Source organism: Phocoena phocoena, chromosome 11 (assembly GCF_963924675.1).
Source record: "Phocoena phocoena chromosome 11, mPhoPho1.1, whole genome shotgun sequence".
Lineage (NCBI taxonomy): Eukaryota > Metazoa > Chordata > Mammalia > Artiodactyla > Phocoenidae > Phocoena > Phocoena phocoena.
Genome location: NC_089229.1, coordinates 35,964,923 through 35,986,002, shown reverse-complemented (window position 1 = coordinate 35,986,002; position 21,080 = coordinate 35,964,923).

The window sequence follows — 21,080 nt, the reverse complement described above, 5'->3', positions numbered from 1 at the left end:
TTCTCAAATTATATCTTTCAGCTTGTCAAATGATATTCCCCTGTTAAAGATTGATATTCCCCGTTAAAAATTGTTTTTCTATATTGCTCCCTTTAAATGTTTTACTTTTCTTTCAATTATCAAGAAAAGTTGATTTTATGAAGCTAATTGATTTGAACTTACCTTATTATAGTCTCAAATTGTCAAATTCATGACATGTACTCTAATACCATTGTCAGTTTGGTTATAGAAGGTAATTGTTGCTTTTAAATGTTATTATTCTTGACACTTTTTCTTGTCTTTAAATTTGATAGATAATATTCCCTTGTTTCACTCATTTCTTTCCATGGCAATATAGATTGTTGCATGAATAAGACACTGCAGCTTATAAACAGTACCTTTAAGTCCAATGAAAAGAGAACATGTATTAGTTAAACAAAATTCAGCTGAGTAAATTTGAAAATCCAATCGGCTTTATCCAATGATTTATGATTCTGGCAGCAACCCACCTAGTAAACAGGTGCTCCGAGGAGTTTTGCAAATTGGAAGGCTTTTCTAGATATAAGGTGGGACAAGGAGGTTATTAGCAAAAAACAAAACAATCAAAAAAGGATTGCTTCAGGCTGAGTAACCTTTTCTTAGAGGGAAGGGCAGGGAGTCTTATCATGCAGATTGCCTCATTAGTGCTGACAAGGAAATGCCACACTGATTGGTTTAAAATTCCATTCCTGGGAAAGGCTGAAACGGCAGTTGGGTTAGATACTAAGTCTAGGTGAGGTTTAGCAGAAGTGACTCCTTTCCAGGCTTGTTTCTTTTTAATGTAGTGTTTGCACTAAAAAAAGAAATCCTGTCTGTAGCTGTTGTGCAGGTTTTCTCTCAAACATTGCTTTGACTTTATTCACGATTCCCGCAAGGTTTCCAACCTGCATCTTATAAGTATTACAAAGGTGAAGGAATATCTACTAATGAAAGCTAAACTGGCGATAGCTGGATATGGGGTATAAGCATCAATTGGGCAGCACAAACAGAAGAAAATAGAGTATTTGAGGAACAGATGACAGCACTTGAATTGGAGAGTTCAGGAAAGATCCAAGGAGGCGACAGGAGTTGAAATAGTCTATTACACTTATTCTTCTTTTTCCTTCTCTATGTTAAGCCCTAAGCGTCTAAATATTTTATGAGTGACTTTTTTCTTTTGTCGTGGGACTATTTTACCAGATTAAGTTGAAAATGGAAACTTTTATTCATATATCTAACATCTGGAAAAGCACATTCTGTAATTCAGTTAGGTAGATTTTTTTTTTTTTTTTGCGGTACCCGGGCCTACTCACTGTTGTGGCCTCTCCTGTTGCGGAGCACAGGCTCTGGACGCGCAGGCCCAGCGGCCATGGCTCACGGGCCCAGCCGCTCCGCAGTATGTGGGATCTTCCCAGACTGGGGCACGAACCCGTGCCCCCTGCATCAGCAGGCAGACTCTCAACCACTGTGCCACCAGGTAAGCCCTCAAGTAGGTAGATTTTTATACCTTAAGGGAAGTCTTGTCAGTAGATCCCATTGAGATTCTTTCACCAGAGAAATTTCTATATACCCAACATTTTACAAACAATATTTGAGTGTTCTTGGAATTTATGCATTGATCCCAGGCTAAGAATATAATATTTCACTACCAATTCAATCAAATTTGAAAGTCTTAAGAAGGAAAAAGTAGACTGCAATGATAGTGAATGATTCAGCTGCTTGACTAGTTTCTACCACTTTTTCTGTGTATTTCCATAGCTTTGTGTCTTTTTGTCATGCAGATTTGAAATGTTGAAAACTGTACTCCATGTATGACATACCCTAGATGAAATAAAGTATTTAGGGAGCCAGGTAGGTTAATGAGTTCACTGAAAAATAGTAAGACTGGTCTGAAGGGATTAGTTGTCTAAGGAGAGGAACAAGGAGGAGGAGGCTGGAGAAGTTTCCAGGGATCCAGAATAAACAACTTCTGCTGAGAACTGTGTATATTCATCTGTTTGGACTGCCACAGTAAAATACCACAAATTGGTTGGTGTCAACTGAAAAAGAAATGCACAGTGTGTGAGTTGTGAGTTAAGTTTTATTTGGAGCAAAATGAAGACTATAGCCCAGGAGACAGTATTTTAGGTAGCTCTGAGAAACTGCTCCAAAGAGGTGTGGGCCGGGGGGGGAAGGTCAATATATATGTGATTTTGGTGAAGGGGGAGTACATGCAATCAAGCACGTATGTTTTGCAGATGTTTTCTGCTAGTCTCATGAAGGTTATTGCTAGTCACAAGGAGCAGATATCACCATGAAGGATTTTAGTGCTTTTCTAGATATGAGGAGATGCAAGAATTGGGCTCATAAAATCTTCTCCTGAAAATATCTATCTGAAAGACCTGTTCTGCCAGTTTTTCCCAGAGCACAGAGTGCCTCATTCCCGATCTCCACCCTGAACTCCTTTCAGGGGGTGTTGGTCAGTAGCTGCAGTGGCTCATAATTTGATCCTTGTAGAGGTAGATGGCAAGTGCCAATTTGTAGGTGACAGTGGCTTCAAAAAAAGAAATGTATTTTCTCACCGTTCTGGAGGCTAGAAGACCAAGATCTAGGTTCCAGCTCATTCCGTTTCTGGTGAGGACTTTCTTCCTAGCTTACAGACAACCTCCTTTTTGCCATATTCCAAAATGGCCTTTCCTAGGTGCGCGTGTGGAGAGAGGGTACGTTTCCTGGTGTCTCTTCTTATAAAGACATTAATCCTATCAGAGCAGGACCCTACACATATGACCTCATTTAACCTTAATTGCTTCCTTAGAGGCCCCATTTCCAAAGACAGCCACACTGAGAGTTAGGACCTCAACATACAAATTTGGAGGGGAGGGAAACAGTTCATTTCATAACCCTGTGTGTCTCATAGTAGGCTGTAGGCCAATAAGGAGTAGCCGAGGGCGTTTCTCAAGTTCAGTTTCTGAGTCGTCTCTGTTCAACTCACCTGACCAAATGCAGATTCAGGGATTTCTGAACTCACATATTTACTGAAATAAAACCTCTAGGATTGGGGCAAAAATATCAGTTTTAAATAAGACCAGGTAATTAATTTATACATCAAATATTAAGATTCATAGCCTAAAATACTTAAAAAGAGTTGATACTAGGAGAAATCAGTAGTTTCCATCAGAGAGGCTATTTTATTGGCACTTGTTAGACTTCTACTGTGTATAAATGGAAGTGTTGATGAGGACAACATTTTTTTCTTCCCTTTTAAGTTCTTCTGGCTGGTCTAAGAATTAAATTTACATGAGACAGATTAACAGGAGAAAAAAAAAATTAACAATATGTATACGTGGGAGAGACCCAGGAAAACTGAGTAACCCCTGAAAATGGCCAAAACCCTCACCTTAAATACCGTCTTCAGTTAAAGACTAAAGAGGATGTTGGGGGTAGGGGTTTGGGACTTCAGAGGGGAGGAAGACAGATCACACTGAGATGGAACAGCAAATTTTGGGTAAATGTTTGTTGGGCCCTGCAGAGGCAATAGGGCAGAGTGGACTTTGATCCTAGGCCATGTTGAATTTCCCTACCATACCTGCGTCATATTCTCTATAGATATCTCTCTGATAGCTCTTATCTGGAACAGGCCCTTTATCTATATTCTTTGAGGCAGTTAAGAAGGATGTAACAAGAAAAACTTTCTGAGTCATTGTTATTTATTTATTGAATATTTATTTTAATCTAATTTTTAAAAATTGAAGTATAGTTGACTTATGTTAGTTTCCGATGTACAGCATAGTGATTTGATAATTTTATAGATTACACTCCATAAAAAGATATTATAATATTACTGACTCTATTCCCTTTGATGTACATTACATCCTGTGAATTATTTATTTTATAACTAGTAATTTGTACCTCTTAATCCCTTTTACCCATCCCCCAACCCACTTCCCCTCGGCAGCCAACTGTTCATTCTCTATACCTATGAGTCTGTTTTGTTTTATTTGTTCATTTGTTTTGTTTTTTAGATTCCACATATAAGTGAAAACATATAGTATTTGTCTTTCTCTGACTTATTTCACTTAGCATAATACCCTCTAGGTCCATCCATATTATTGCAAATTGCAAAATTTCACTTTTTTTATGTATGAGTAGTGTTCCATATTGTGTGTGTGTGTGTGTGTGTGTGTGTGTGTGAGAGAGAGAGAGAGAGAGGTGTATAGAGATTTTATATATTTAAATATTAATATATATTATTATCCATTCATCTGTCCATGGACATATGGGTTGCTTTCATACCTTGGCTATTGTAAATAAGGCTGCTATGAATATTGGGGTGCATATATCTTTTTGAATTAGTGTTTTCATTTTCTCTGGATAAATACCCAGGAGTGGAATTGCTGGATCTTATGGTAGTTTTATTTCTAATTTTTTTAGAAATCTTTATACTGTTTTCCATAGTGGCTGTATCAATTTACTTTCCACCAACACACCAACAGTGCATGAGGGTTCCCTTTTCTCCACATCCTCACCAACACTTTTTATTTCTTGTCTTGTTGATGATAGCCATTCTGAAATGTGTGAGGTGATAGCTCACTGAGGTTTTGATTTGCATTTCCCTGATGATTAGTGACAGATGAGCATCTTTTCATGTGCCTGCTGGCCATCTGTATGTGTTCTTTGGAAAAATTCCTCTGCCCATTTTTTAATTGGATTGTTTGTTTTTTTGATGTTGAGTTGTATGAGTTCTTCATATATTTTGGAAACTAACCCTTTATCAGGCATATCATATGCAAATATCTTCTGCCATTCAGTAGGTTGCCTTTTCATTTTGTTCATGGTTTCCTTAACTGTGCAAAAGCTTTTTAGTTTGGTATAGATGTCCCATTTTTTTCATTTTTGGTTTTGTTGTCCTTGCCTGAGGAGACATATGAAAAAAATAGGCTAAGAGCAGTGTCAAAGAGCATACTGCCTATGTTTTCTTCTAGGAGTTTTATGGTTTCAGGTCTTACATTTAAGCAGTTTATCCATTTTGAGTTTCTTTTTTGTACATGGTGTGACAAAATGGTCTAGTTTCATTCTAGTCAACAAATTATAAAACCAGTCTCTGGATCCTGAGAGCTGCCAGATGAGATTTCTAGATGTCAGGCTCAAAGCATCTTCAGCTGGAGTGAGGGCAAGCAGCGACAATCTGACAGATTTTCCTGTTTTATGTTTTAAGTGTCTCTGATGATGTCATCGAGTGTTTGGGTAAATTTTCTGAGTGGCTTACATAGCAACAGGCTCAAATATTGTCTAAACATGGACTGTTGTTGTGGTCTCTCTTAAGTCTATATCAAATCGTTCAGCTTTTGTTTGCAGGGCTTCAGGAGAAGGACAGCTTTTTCTCTCAATCATTCTAAGTAAAATGTGGGTGAAATATTGGAAACACTAGTTTGGAGAGTTGTAGGCAAATATTTGAGGAAACTAGAAATAGGACCAAGTCCAGTTTACAGGTAGAAAAATGAAGATTTATGGAACTAGAATTTAATATCCACAATTGTGTATTATAGTTTCTACTGAAACACATTGCTTTTTTCCTCTCTAAAATCACACTTATTTTTACCAAAGAGAGCCAAATTGAGGCTAATCTGTTTGTAAAATAAGTCTAGTTTTAATAAACCTGGCCTGGTTACATAATTCCAGCAAGAATAGTGATTGAGCATATAGACTCCATTAACAATGCTTTACTGGAACTTTTCATAAGGACTCTCCAGACTGAACTTTTAAATGCCTCTGAGGCCAGGAATCCAAGTCAATAACTTGCAGCAGACTCATCTGTAATACTTATGGATTTGGGACAACTCCTCTCTTCTTGAGGTCCCCCAGATTTCCTATGGTTCCTGTACCTTCCAGGAAGTGACCTTCTTTAATCACCTGGTAAGGCTGCTTACACCCTCTAAGCAATGTACCAGGCAGTTTTTCCAAGGGACTTTTAGACTTCATAAAGTCAACCTTAGCTTCTTAAGTCTGTCTAGTCACATGTGATTCAAGGCACATTCTCAGTTATGACATTCCAGTCAAATCTTTGGTAATATAACCAGTGTTCCCAATTGTGTCCTGTTACAAGCAGAACAGATTCTTAGTGAATTTATGTAAAAAAGTATATCACCATGAAAATAAGAATATTAAAATTTGCCAAATTCTAGAGGGATCAGGTAGGGAGGAAAGATAAATGTTTCAGTTCTGTTTATAGAAGTATAATTTGCCAAATTGCTGCAAGTCATAGCATAAGGCGAAAGGTTTCTTTATATATGGAAAACAAAGAGTAAACAGCAGTAATATTTCAGATAAGAAGTCATGAAAATTGTAATCATATTCATTAGTTCATTGACTCCCTTGTAAGTAGTTCTTGTTGTTCTTGATCGGTTTTTAACAGTTTTATGAAGCCATCAGTTTTCCATTAGAGTTCTGTATTTTCTTTCCAAGTTCAGTGGTATAAAATGAAAGTTTTCAGAAACATATTTTGTCAAAAATTCTTTCTATGAATCTTCTTGAAGATGAAACGTTTTTGCAAAAGTGTCAAAGTAAAAAACAGAATTGTCTATAAATGCCAAAAGCATAGTAAAGATCTGATTCATTATAATGCAATTGACAGGTAAATTTAGTTATTTCTGCAACACATAGAATTTGAAGATACGTAGAATTATGACTGATAACATTTTACTGTTACATTAGCAGAATTTTAGGAATTTCATATAATTTCTAGAACATTAGAAATGTTCTTACAATATAATGTAAGAAGGTTATTCCTCATATTTTTCTTACCACAATATACATGTACGTTCTTTACATACAGGTATGCTTTCCTTATTTCTAGTGGATTTAATCACATATTAATTAGATTTCTTAACCCTTAGAAACTTTTAATTTCTAGTGAAAAGTAAGAGGTAAACAATTACGAACTGCCTTCTTTTTTTTCTTATAAATGTATTTATTTATTTAGGCTGCATTGGTTCTTTGTTGCTGCGTGCAGGCTTTCTCTAGTGGTGGGAGCGTGGGCTACTCTTCATTGCGGTGCGCAGGCTTCTCATTGTGGTGTCTTCTCTTGTTGTGGAGCACTGGCTCTAGGCACGTGGGCTTCAGTAGTTGTGGCACGTGGGCTTCAGTAGTTGTGGCTCGCGGGCTCTAGAGCACGGGCTCAGTGGTTGCGGTGCACAGGCTTAGTTGCTCAGCGGCATGTGAGATCTTCCTGGCCCAGGGCTCGAACCCGTGTCCCCTGCATTGGTAGGTGGATTCTTAACCACTGTGCCACCAGGGAAGCCCTATGAAGTGTCTTTTAAATTAGCATTCTATGGATTGGCATACTTGTAAATTGGGTTGGCCAAAAATTTCGTTCGGTTAGTGTATAACTGCTCAATAAAATTCTTGGTGAAAGTGAAAAATGTCTTACTTTTACTTAAAACCGAATGAACTTTTTGGCCAATCCAGTACTTCTTAGAAATACGTGCTTTCTCATAAAAAATTTCTCAGTGCGTCATAAGACATGCTTAGTAATAGACCCCAATATTTTAATTCCTCTGTAAAAGGAAGCAAACAGTAGTTAAACCTATATACAATAACCAATGTTTCATTATTTAATCTTATTTGGAAATGATCTAGATATTCAGTGAAGTTAACTTAATATTTAACTTAGCAAAACTTTAAGGTTTCTAGTAACCAAAAAGATTTTGGAAGTTATTTTTACATACACACATACCGTAACACATAATTATTATTAAAATGTTCACCTCGAAACATTTTATCCTGCTTAAATCTATTTTACTTGTTCTGTTACGGAGTCTAAGCTTGCTCTGCTTGTCACATGACAGACCAATGAATCAGGAGACGAGGTATTGAGGCAAGGAATGGGATTTTATTCGGAAAGCCTGCAGACTGAGAAGATGGCAGACTAGTGTCTCTGAAAAACCATCTTAGCAATCTGGATGCCAGTTTCTTGTATAGAATCAGAGAGGGAGTGGTGGTGACGAAGTAAAGTAAAAGGGCCATCAGTCTTGCAGAACATCTCCTGGAATGCCCAGCCTCGGTGGGTGAGGGGATGTGTTAGTTTCTTCTTTCTTGCAGCCATCCACAGGTGAGCAGGGTCAGATTGTCTCCCGGTGAGCTGAACTGCAGAGGGGCAGGGTTCCCCGAGGCAGGCCGTTATGTATGATCATAATAACAAAAGCAACAAAAAGCAAAGGTTAATGTCAAAGAAAAAGATCCCACATGGAGTCCGATTTAGCCCTTCGGTGTTATAGTTCTTTACAATTATGTTTAGATTACCTATTAAAATTTGATGTCTCAAAGTCAACTGTCATCTTAAGCTGTTTTTCTTTTTCCTGACACATTTTGTAAAAGATAATATGAGCTTATTTGACTTTTAGTAGACCTAGGTAGAATAAAAGAATTGTACTTAATGCTGATAACTCTAAAGACATCTCTATTTTAATTAAACCAAAACCTTAAACTTGTTTTAATTTACTGAAGTTTAATTCTAGATCACGTGAACTTGAAAAACAGTTGGCTTCGTTTCTATTATACTTCTGAGATTTAGAAATGTTTAATTCATAAGTGCTTACTTTTAAGCTTAATAAATAGAGCTCTTTTATAAATTAATTTTAGTGATACCATCTATGGGATAAAAAAACGATTGTGCATCTACAATAGACACATAAAAACATATAGACAGATGCAAACAGATCTTATAGCTTTCATTTAATATATAAAATATATTAAAAAAACCTTAGGTACAATAGTACAAAATTCACTAGTTTATAAATAACCGTTGGAATAAGTTAAGTTTATCTGTTCAGATAGCTAAGGCTTTTTACTATTGGTGGAAAAAACTTGTATCATTTGTATTTGTCCTTGACGTCTAATCTTGAATTAGATTTTGAGTGAGGGAGACTTTCACTAGTTTCTGCTTTTAAAAGGTCTCTTTCACCCTCTTTTTTTCTTTGGCTTTAGGTTCTACTGCTTGAGTTAACTGGGCTCAGTCTTAGGAGATTGTGGGTTGTGTTTACATTTCTGATTTTGTATAGTTTGCCAGACGAAGGTAGTTGCTTCCGTTAACCCTTGAACATTGGCCCCAAGCTTCTACCTTACACTATGTGAGCTCAGGCAATCCCACTGGTTCCCTTGAGCATTTGTTTAACTAACAAAGATTGAAGGGGTGGATTTACATACTCTGTTTTATAATACCAGGGAGGGGAAATGTTCCCCAGTGAGACATGACACCCATCCTGATAATACAATCATGCAAAAAACAGGCAACCACATTACATAAAGCCTATTCAAATACTTTCACCTCACTTCCGTCAACTCTTATACTTTTAACCATTGCCTTCACTAGGACCCCATCAACAAGTCTTGGTCTTACAACACTAGATAGGGGAAGTGTTACTGGCCAGACAGAACATCCATTCCCATAAAGCATGAAGGCAATGTTGACATAACCTCCTCACATAACACCCGCTTAAATATTCCAACCTTTATAATCTTACCAACCCTAATTGTAGCCAGGCCCCACCAATAGATTTTGGTACCAAAGCTCATGGGGTTACTGCATCAAGGAATCCTGGAAACTTCTCCTTTCTACCCCCAGGCCCTTTTACCTACTTTTTGGTAAAAGGCCTTAGGTCCCCAGTGAGGGGTCAAACCAAGGGACCCAGGTTCTTTTGTCAATCTTTAGTTAGATTAATCAGCCTAACTGCTGCCCCAAGCCATTGCTGGTTAGGTTTCTCATCGTAAATTTTGCCTTCTGCATTTTTAAGTTTCTCCAAACTGAGGTAAATAGAGTGCATTTGTTTGGGACCTGTTAGTGTTAGACAACCAGCAAGGTGTCCCTTTGACCCACCCAACCTTTAATAGTGCTGTATTAAAACTTTTGTTTTAACCCCATCAACGTCTGTTTTATTCATCCCATTTCTTAATAACCATCTAAAAATTTTTACCCTGCTGGGGTGAGTCCCATGATTCTTCCCTTTCTGATTCCTTTTTGTTCTGCCTCTTTGAATATCTCCTTTATTTACCTTATTTCTTAATAACCCTTCAAAAATTTCCAACTAGTTGGGAAGAGTCCCTTGGTTTCCCCTTGGCCTCTTCCCATTCTTTTGTTAATTAACCTAATTAGCATCTGTAAGGCCCATGAGGAGAAGCTGAGAGCCAAATTTGATGAGATTTCCTGAACTGTTTTTTTTTTAATCAAGAGAGTTCTTAAGACTAGCTATTCTATTTCTTTGTATCCATCTTTTAATTTGATCTTTTCCTAGGTACCAAGAAAATCAGCTGTTTGTAATGAGAGCTCTCTGAAAAATTTACCAATTTAGAAGTTTTTCCAGTTTAAGGGACTCATTGGCCATTGATGAGTAGACTCTTAATAGTGACTCAAATGATAAACTTTTTTATGGCTTAATCATTGTCACAAGAAGCATACCCAAAGGAGAGTGCAAAAAGATGCAGCCCTCAGATGGTCCAGAAAGTCCACTCCCAAGAATAGTTTAACAAAGTTGCACAAGCGTACTCACAAAGCAACAAAGGTTGAGATGACAAAGATCCCTTATGGACTGGGACCCCTTATGACAAACTCCCTGAGAGCTGGCATGGGTAGACAAACAGATGCCAGTCGCTTTGTTACCTAATTCTGATCAACTGGTTACAGCTGCTTAGATCCCAGTCTATTCAATTGACCACCAAATGCACGTATGTGCACCTTCCAGATGGCAGAGACCAGAAAGTATATTCTCACTTGTCATAAAAGTCAAACTCTCAGGATACAGAACAAGACAAAAAACACAACAGAAACAAAGAAAAACAGTGACCATCTCCAGGAGGGAAATGATCAATTAAGCCATAAATTACTCTATGAAATTTACCAGAGTTGCTAAGTCCAAGGAACTAGTTCCACAAATATTTTCTCCTGCTAATCTAATTTTAGAAGAAGAAAAGAGTCTTAGCACGCATTCTCCTTTCCAACAGGACCTGCAGGCAGAGATCAGGGAGACTGACATGGTAAGAATTCTTACTTTCTGCTGTCCTTTGTCATTTGTCTCAGGATCTCCTCCTGGCTGCAGCAGCCTCAGGGAGAAAAGCTGAATCCTGCCGACTACACCAACTGTTTGCAAGGAAGAAATTTTCCTCTGCTTTGTTAGGTCCTTCTGGCTGATCTAAGAATTAAATTGACATGAGAGAGATTAACAGGAGAAAAATTTAAAAGTTTAATTACGTGTATACATGGGAGAGACACGGGAAGACTGAGTAACTTGTCAAAATGTCTGAAAACCTCAACTTAATTACCACCTTCAGGTAAAGGCAAAGGAGGATGTTGTGGGTAGTGGCTTGGGACTTCAAAAGGGAAGAAGAAAATTCACATGGAGGTAATAAAGCAAATGTTTGGTAAACAAATGTATGCTGGGCCATGCAGAGACAGTGGGACAGAGTAGACTCTGTTGTCTACTCTGGTGTCCACCACCAGACACTAGGTGTCCACCACCACACCTAGCCCCATATTCTTGGCAGATAACTCTGGTGATAGCTCTATTCTGGAAACAGGCCTTTTACCTCAATTCTTTTAAGCAGTTAAGGGGGAATTAACAGAAAAATTCCTGAGTTTTCTGTTTCTTAAAAATAATCAGCCTAAATTAATCCTCATGCCAGAGAGACACATTTTTGGGGTGGTAAATTTTGCTTCCATAGACAAACTTAATAGTACTCATTTTAATAAATAACTTTGTTGCACCAAAATGACAAGAATGGTTTTCTTGTCCTTTGATAGTTTGCTATAATGTTTAGCAACATAGTTAATTTGATGAAGAATCTTGTCATTTGGACCCATTTAAAAAAAAAAAAAATCCTTGTTCTTAGGTGTTGGGGTTGGCATAAATTCCAAAGAGTGATTTATTCAAATTCAGTTAAAAAAATTGAGGAAGGTAACTGTAAGGTCGGATCTTAACAAACGGCACCGCGAAACAGAGGAAAGCTTCAAGTGAGCTTTATTAGGGAGCGCTCCCGGGTGACGTTCACTGGTCCGAGAGAAAGGGGCCAGAGAAGTCACACTCGGGAGAGGGTTGGGCAAGATTTTATAGGGGAAGAAGGGAAAGGGGTGTGGTGAATCTGGGAGGGCGCAGGGTATTCCTTATTTGGTGGTCTTTTCGGGTATCCTGGGGAACCGTTAGTCCCGCCCCTCGAAAGGCGGGAAGGCTGGGCCGGGTTCAAAGTCCCCAGGTCAGTTCCTGGAACTGGGTGGTCCGGAATGTCTCCAGGGCAGTTTCTGTAACTGAGTGGTCCGGAGAATTTGGTTCTGATGCAACCTGTGAATCTGATTGTGTTCCCCTGCCTCGGGCCAGTTGGCCTTACATCCCGACATCTTTGGTGTAATGGGGCAGCGTTTTGATCTCCGGCTACTTCATGCTGAATGGGGACGTCGAAAGGGGAGTCGGGCGACCAGAGGTCCGAGGCTTAGGGGAGACCAGTGGGGGGTTCTGTAGGAAGCAAGGTGTAAGGACCGAGGAGCATTTGGTTTGTGGCCACCCGAGAGACTTCCTCCATGCGCCTGCGAAGGAACCTAAGAAAACAGGGAGCAAGCATAAGCAAGATACAGATGAGAATTACGGGGCCTGAGATTGGTGTTAGCCAGGTATAGAGGGTGGATCGCCGCCAATCGGGAATTGGGGAGGCGGACTGTTGGTGTTTGCGTTGGAGTTCTTGTCTTAAGCGATGGAGGGCTTTTACGTTGTCTTCGACGAGTCCTGTTTCATTGATGTAATAGCAGCATTCCTCCTGTAGGAAGAGGCAGGCACCTCCTTTGTCGGCCGTCAGGAGATCCAGGGCTCATCGATTCTGGAGAGCGACTTGGGCTATGGAGGTGATTTGGCGCTGGAGAGAGGAGATGGAGCCGGCGGAGGCTTCAATGGCTATAGCTGGAGTTTATGTTCTAAGTCGCGAGATGTTGAAACGCTGTGTGTTAGAGCTCCCCCGCTAGGCCTGCAGCGACCAGGGAGGAGGCGAGAGAGGTGCCTGCGACCAGAGGAAGAAAGATAGCTAGCTCTTTTTCGTCGGGTAAGGGGTGGCGTGATTAGCGAGGAAAATTCGGCTTGGCTATACAGTGTGAGTTGTGGGACGAGAGTAACGGGGATACATGGGAAGGGGGAGGAAGACTTGATCTCTTTTGTGAGGGAACCATTGCACCACAAAAACATGCCTGGTGGTGCTTCAACTGATGTGTTTACCGTGAGGGATGAGTTGCAAAGAAACCCAGTATCAGCTAGACTTGGGCTGCTGCCGTAACAGATGGTGAGATTTTTTGAATCAAGGAATATGGGGACTTTTAACGGGGAAAAAGGTGGGTTTTGGGAGGTGTGGGAAGTAGAATTGAAGGGCTGGTCGAGTGGGACAGCAGCCAAGGGTGGCCGGCCAGGCGAGGCACATAGAAAGCAGTCGGAGATGTTACCTGTTCCTGTGTGGTTGAGTATCTGTACTGCTTGACGGATGAGGGTCAACCAAGAAAAAGATCCTCTTTGTGTTCGGGGTGAGGTAGTTGGTGTCTTAGGGCTTGTTCTGTTTCCTGGATGGCAGTGGCTTGTTCGCTCAACTGTTGGATAACTTTGGGAATCAAACTGATACATGAGCAAAAGACTCTGATAGAGCCCACGGGGTAGGCATCAGTTGCCCATCGGTAGATCTTTCCTTGTACCCCTTTTACCCATCTTGTGTCCCAGGGATCTTTGATGTTGATGAATAATTGACATTTGTGGTGAGCAGGTGGGATTGTTGGAGAGAGCTCCTGGTATCTAGTTTTGCCACATGGATGTTACATGAGTGATAGGGGCACCCCCCATAGGTCTCATTCCACCATTGACAGTAGTCTCGGTTCTGATCATAAGTGAAGCAGACAGCGGGGGTGGACATCCCAGGTGAACACCTTCTCTGTTAGAGATGGGGATCTGGACTTTTACCAAGGCCTGGCACCCATCTGGTGTGTAGGAATTCGGGGCCATAGGCCTCCTTGTGGGGAGACGGATGCGCAGGTTTGGCAGGCCATGTGAGTCTTTGAGATGGCCTAAGTCCTGACAGATGAAAGAGGGGGGTCCAAAAAACCGGAACATTGCTTTTGGACGAATGTGTAAGGATTTATGGATGTCTGATAGGAGGCCGGCTGCTTGGGCCAGAGGTAGGGCAATTTTGTTGTCTATAAAAATCCATCCTTTGTTGTCTTTGTGTCCCCCTTTTGATAGTAAGGCAGGTTCCTCGTGCGGGGTATATGTGGGTTGGGTAGGACTGGTAAAAAATAGGAGTGGAGCTGGAGGATCCCCTTTTGTAAGCTCTCGGGCCACGGAATCGGCCTTCGAGTTACCTTGTGCTATTGGGTTGGATGGGAGTTGATGACCCCTGCAATGGATAATTGCTACTTCTTTAGGAAGCTGGAGGGCCTCCAGGAGTTTTGCAATGAGGGAAGCGTTGACCACTGGGGATCCCTTAGTGGTCAGAAATCCACGTTCCCTCCATAGTGCTGAGTGGCTGTGTGCAATGAGAAAGGCATATTTAGAGTCTGTGTAGATGTTAACCCTTTGGTCTTTGGAAAGGTTAAGGGCTCGTGTAAGTGCGATTAGCTCAGCCTTTTGGGAGGTCGTTCCTTCTGGGAGGCTGTTAGCCTCGATAATAGTTGAGATAGTTACCACCGCGTAGGCTGCCCGTCGGCGCCCGTCAGGACCGAGTATCGAAGTACCGTCCACAAAGAGAGTGCGGACGGATTTGAAAGAGGGGTGTCAAAGAGTCCCTCTCTTGGTGGTTTGAAGGCTTCTATGACATGAGGGCAGGAATGGGATGGAAAACCCCCCGTGCCAGAGATAGGCAGGAGGGAAACCGGGTTCAGGCGAGGGGAGAGATCAAGAGAAATAGCTGGGTTTTCAATGAATAGTAGGTGGAACTCCTGGATGCGGGAGGGGCGCAGGAGGGAGAGAGACTTGCTGCCTAGGAGGTCGACCAGCCGGTGGGAGGAAAACACGGTTAGTGGGTGGGCCAGAGTCAGTTTGAGTGTTTGGTCAGTTCGGCTGCCGCTGCTAGGGCCGAAGGCATGGCTGCCATCCCCGAATGGTTGGGTCTAGCTGTTTGGAGAGGTAAGCCACGGGGCGGTAGGAAGGCTCTACAGGCTGGGCAAGGAGTCCAGTGGCTATTCCGGCCCGTTCATCTACAAAAAGGTGAAAAGGTCGGTTTGGGTTAGGGCTAGAGGAAGCAGGTCGGGCCATGAGACACGGACCTCAAGGGACAGTTTGGTAAGATGGTCTTTTAAGATCCCATTGGCGCGTTCAACCTTACCGGATGATTGGGGGTGGTAGGGGATGTGGAGTTTCCAGGTGATCTGGAGAGCCTCTGATACCTGTTGAACCACCTGAGAGACAAAGGCGGGTCCGTTATCCGACTGAATGGAGACCGGCAGACCAAATCAGGTGATGATGTGTTGAAGTAGGATGGTGGCGACTTCTCTGGCCCCTTTCTCTCGGACCAGTGAACCTCGTCCGGGAGCGCTCCCTAATAAAGCTCACTTGAAGCTTTCCTCTGTTTCGCGGTGCCGTTTGTTAAGATCCGACCTTACAGTAACAGATTTTCTTATTGTGTAAAAGAATACCAATGCATGATTAAAAAACAAAACTTTTCTTTGAATTGTAAATATCCACCTGAAATTGGCAAATTTACTGGTGGGGGAAGATGAAAGGGAAACCTGTCTTTTATTTGTGGATTGATTATTCCTCTGTCGATGTCCAAGGGCAAAAATCAAGCAGAAGAAACAAGTTGCTATTTGCAAAGTGTTAAAACAACAGCCAGATTGTTTCTTCTTCACGTACTGTGCACAGTATGGGCTGGCACCCCTGTGGTAGCTTAGAAATCTCAAATGCTGTCAGGAAAAAACAAACGCAGCCCTGCAGGTAGAATTAAAGGATGGAAAAACAAACAAGGAGGAAGACGAAGAATTTATTGGCAGTTAACAAAAAATGATATATTTGCTAACAGAGTGGTGGAAACTGCTCAGAGAGGAGGGGGTTATCTCAGGAAATGTCTTTCTCCCATTTTGCTGTCTTTGTTCCTGCCTGTAGCATAGATGTTTATTTAATTACCAGTGCATTCTTTTAAGATGTAAAATTTCCTTTATGACCCTAAAGCCTGTATAGCCTGCATGATGGTGTTGACTTGAAGAGTTCATATATTACTTAGATACTTATTGAAAGAGTGTCTTAGGAAGCTTTTTCAGTGAAAACTGAGTGGTAGAAAATAAAATTTTTTAAAAATTTTCTTTTGTTACTAAACTAGTCTTAAGCTATTTACCTGGATTATGTGCAAGGCAAACACTTGTGGTAAACAGTCTGTTTCTCTCTCTCTCTCCCCATAAGAAATATTAAATTTCTGGAATTTTGGAGTCATTGTAATATCAATCACCGATATTGTATAGACAATTTTAGCATAAACACGTGTTTAAATTGTTAATGATACTCTGGTCACAGTGACTGAAAAGATAAACTAATTCACTCCAAAAAATGGAGTCCATTAGCCAGTTTTACTGACAACGTGTGTTGTTTGACTGAAATGACCAAATGACCAATTTTATCTTTTCTGTTGTTTGATTGGTTTTCTGCATTTCCTTGTTGTCTTTTCTTACTCAGTATAAATCAGATTTTATCCTGATCATTTTCATAGCATTTTTAGGGAGGTGGATTGGTGGTAAGAATCTGTCTATTCCTCTAAGAGTGCTCCAAACTGATTTTCACTTGTAGTAGTTTAGTGCGTCATGTGTTTTAACTTAATAACTGGAGATGGGGAAAGGATTGCTACTACTAAAACACATGAACTATAAATACTTACCTAGAAATTTCTTGGTAATGGACTCTTTTGCTAAATAATAAATTCCTCAGGAAGTAAAAGATACCATGTTAAAAAGTTTTAGCCCCAGGGTGACTCATCTGGACTATGGGATAATCATTTATACTTGTATATCATTTAGACATTTAGAAAGAGTTCTTTCTAAATGAACTCATAAAAGATGATAGAAAAAATGGGGAAATGATTGTAAAGTTAATGAACTGGTTAACAATACATGTTCATATGCCAGTTCTGCTTGTGTTACCACAAGCGTAAGATTCTAAACTTAAGGACTTAGTGAAAGTTGTAATAGTTAGATTTCTGTGAATAAATGCACACCCTTCAATCCTCTATGACTATTTATTCTGTGAATAAATGCACACCCTTCAATCCTCTTCAACCACTAAATCAGGTATCAATAAAGGGAACCAGATCAGAGAAGGGAAGTAACTCAAATTATTTTATTATTTTACCGTGTATGCTTACTTCATTGTTTTAGCACAGTTGTCTTGAAACCTGAGGTTATCAAATGTTTCTGTGTTCAGCAGACTTTTCCTGATTATGCTTTTGACTAGTAAGTAGCTGCTCAAAAAATTGTTCTTGAAATAATGAGTGAATGAATAAATGAAGCCTCTTAAACATCTTACGAAGAAAAAATGTATATATATCATTACATATGTCTGATATGTATTACATTATATACTATATATATTTGCTAGTGTCTAGTAATTTGAATTGACTTTATATTTTTGTATCTCTTTACTCATTTACATTCCTGTCATTTATGGACATAAGTCCCTCTGATTACTTATCCCCTTCAGAACTTAAATTCTTATTTGCTTTCCTCTATCCAAGGTTCATTCTTCCATTTCTAATTTTTCACACAACTCTATTGCTCCCATACATGTTTTACCTCTTCACAGAATGCTTCTCACATCCTTTCTCCTAGTTGACTTAATTTCCTTTGTGCATTGAAGACACTTGGGCGATACAGTCATTTAAACTAAATGCTGCTCATTCTTCTACATGCCCATGTCTTTTTAGATTTACTATATTTTTTAGATCAATTAAGCATTCTTTAAATATTTTTGAGTAATTATAGAGGTTATCATTCTTCCATCCCTCTGTAAAAACCCATTCATTATTCCAGGCTAATGGAGTCCAGTTATCTCTCCTACTTTTAAACATGGCTCTTTTCTAGCATCAATTACTCCTCCATGTATATTAAGAATTTTGGCGATTTGCCTTAATCTCTCTTTTCATCCCTTCCCCTGGTTCAATATTCCTGTTGCTGGCCCAGCTGATGCCTTCAGAGTTTGCTATTCCATTCCAATTCATGTAAGCTATATGCTTCTACTCATTACATGGTCAGACCATAGATTTTTATATCATCTGAAATTCCAAACTTCTCCAATCTCTTCCATAACTAATCTTCCAAACACCTCATCAGAATCCTACCTTTCTCATTATATTATAGCCACTCTACCTCTTAAAAACTAGCTATATTTTTCCTTAGAGCACTTATCAATATTAAGAATTATACTATTTATTTGTTTGCTAAATAACTTTATTTCTCTCTTGAGAATGGAAACTCTTGGAGGATAGGAGTTTTGTCTTGTTCATAATACATGCCCCAAGTTTACAACAATGTACAATGTAGAGCGAGTGTTAGATAATATCTGTTGAATTGATGAGTGAATAAAATAATTCTAATGAATTAGGGAGTCATTTTTTTCCCTTAAAATATTATTGTATATCAGATTAACTATGTCTTTCCATCATATCTACAAGATGGTTTCCCTGAAACCATCTCAGAAGCATGCACATTTTGGGGTAAATATTTCCTTTAGAGTAAGTTTACAAATAATGAACTATAGTAAATTAGGCATATTATCTTTTATGATGGAGTGACACTTTTGTAGACCTGGACTTACTTTGATCACCCTCTGTAGGAAGACTGCAAACATTAAAGTGCCAAAAGAACAACACATTTAGTTCTTTGTGACCAAAAGTAGGATTTGGGAGCGTATGTATATATATATATATATATATATATATATATACATACATATATATATATATATATATACACACACATATATATACATATATATGTATATATATGTGTGTGTATATATATATATATGAGAAAAATTTAAAATAAAGCCTAGATCAATAATATATGAAAACTTCTTTTACATTTTACCCAGAAACAAGAACTCCGTCTAATGCATTTTATTTGGGGTCATCAATATAGGTTGCTTTATTTCCTTCCTTTTGCATGTTAGGATGTAACTCTACTTAAAAGAAAAGAAAGCACAATTGTAAACTGAGAATTAAGCAATGATATAAGCTTTCTATCAGTGCTGCTATTACTTATTTACAGAGTATTATGTAGAATGTAATTGAGAGAGATAACATTGTGTTAATCTTTGCATCCCTCCAAAAGCAAAACACTGTGTCTAACATTTGGCAGGAAACAGTGCTTGTAAGATGATCAATCAGATTGATTATACTCTTGAGAGCTGGTATTTAATATGAATTTTTATTCATTTTCTGAAAATTAATTTTTGCTTTTTTGTTTGTCCTTTGTCATCATTAAAGCCTATGATAAATTATTATGTAATTATGATCAAGTAATACATAGCTGTAAATTCATAGTCTCATACGAAGAACATCTTGAAACCAGAATTTTAGGGCTAGATGGGCCATTAGAAATCAGCCATTCCAACCATTTTATTTTACAGATGGTCAAAAATGTTCCTGAGAGGTGAGTTGACTTGCCTGGGATTTTACAACTTTTTAAATTGGATTAGAATCTAGGTCACTCAGTGCTGGGCTATTTCCATTTTATTAGATGTGCACCATAAAGCATATTCAGAAAATAATAAACCTATGTTGTGCAACATTCTCTGTGGCAGTGATTCCCAAAATTTTGATAACACACACTAATGAGCAATTTTGAGAATACTCTTAGTATACCTAAAATTGTTTAATAATAAATTACTTACTAAAGTACAATATACATAATTTCATAATAGAAATTTAAAAGAATAATATAGAGTAATAACATTTTAAAATAATTTCATTCATTTTTATTATTAACACAAACATCCTTTTTTGTTTTCATCCAACATTATTTTTAATAACATTGCAGAGAATATACTGTGTTTTAATATGCTTTATTATTTTTGAAAATCTTTGTTTAAATATCATTTAAAGTGATTTAAGAGTCAGGTTTTGAATTCAGTTTGATTCTTGGTTTTAATGGCTGTCATAGAAGTAGGACATTTAAATGGAAGAAATAGTGTACAAACTTCCAGTTTCAAAATGAATAAGTTCTGACAGTCTAAACTACAGCATGGTGACTATAGTTAATAATACTGTATTATCTGTTTGAAAGTCTCTAAGAGAATAGATTTAAATGTTTTCATCATACACATACATACACAAAGTGGTAATTATGTGAGGTGATGGAGCTGTTAACTAACCCTATTGTGGTAATCATTTTGCAATATATACATGTATCAAATCATCATGTTGTACACCTTAAACTTACACAATAATATATGCCAATTATATCTCAATAAAGCTCGAAAAAAATTTAAAAACACGTGTAAAGAAAAGAAGAAATAATTCATTGGCTGCAGCTAATACAACGTGATATTCACTTTTAAACTGCTTTCACTAATTATGCAAAGATTCCTAGACTGAATTCATTTTATAAATTCTAATCTCTCCCGGGAGTCAGTAATTCATTCTTGCAAACAAAATCTAGATTTCGAACAACTGGTGTAAATATCTAAAACCATTTCTTTGAATGAAAGTGTACAGACGTAAACTTTTCTTTTAACATATTGATATGCACACATTTTCACAGTAACTGCACATCAGGAGAGAGATTTCTAATTTTTTTTTTCTCCAAAACGTGAAGAAACATGAAGTTTCTCATAACATGAAGTTATTTTGGAAACTAATTGCTTTCTCACTCATTGTTAAAGTCACAAACACTCTATAAAAATGTTCATTGTAAATAACATACGAATTCACATTTCAAAAGCCTTCTAGATAATTGCAACATTTTGGGCAGCTTCTTGTCTGATTTGATTCAATTATCATTATTTATCTTTCAGTGTGGCTGATGAGGAGCTGGTACTAGAGATTAGAAGATTTAGTCTGCCATTCTTTATTCAGTTTTACCTCTTCCCCATATTACCAATCCATGATTTTTTACAAAAATA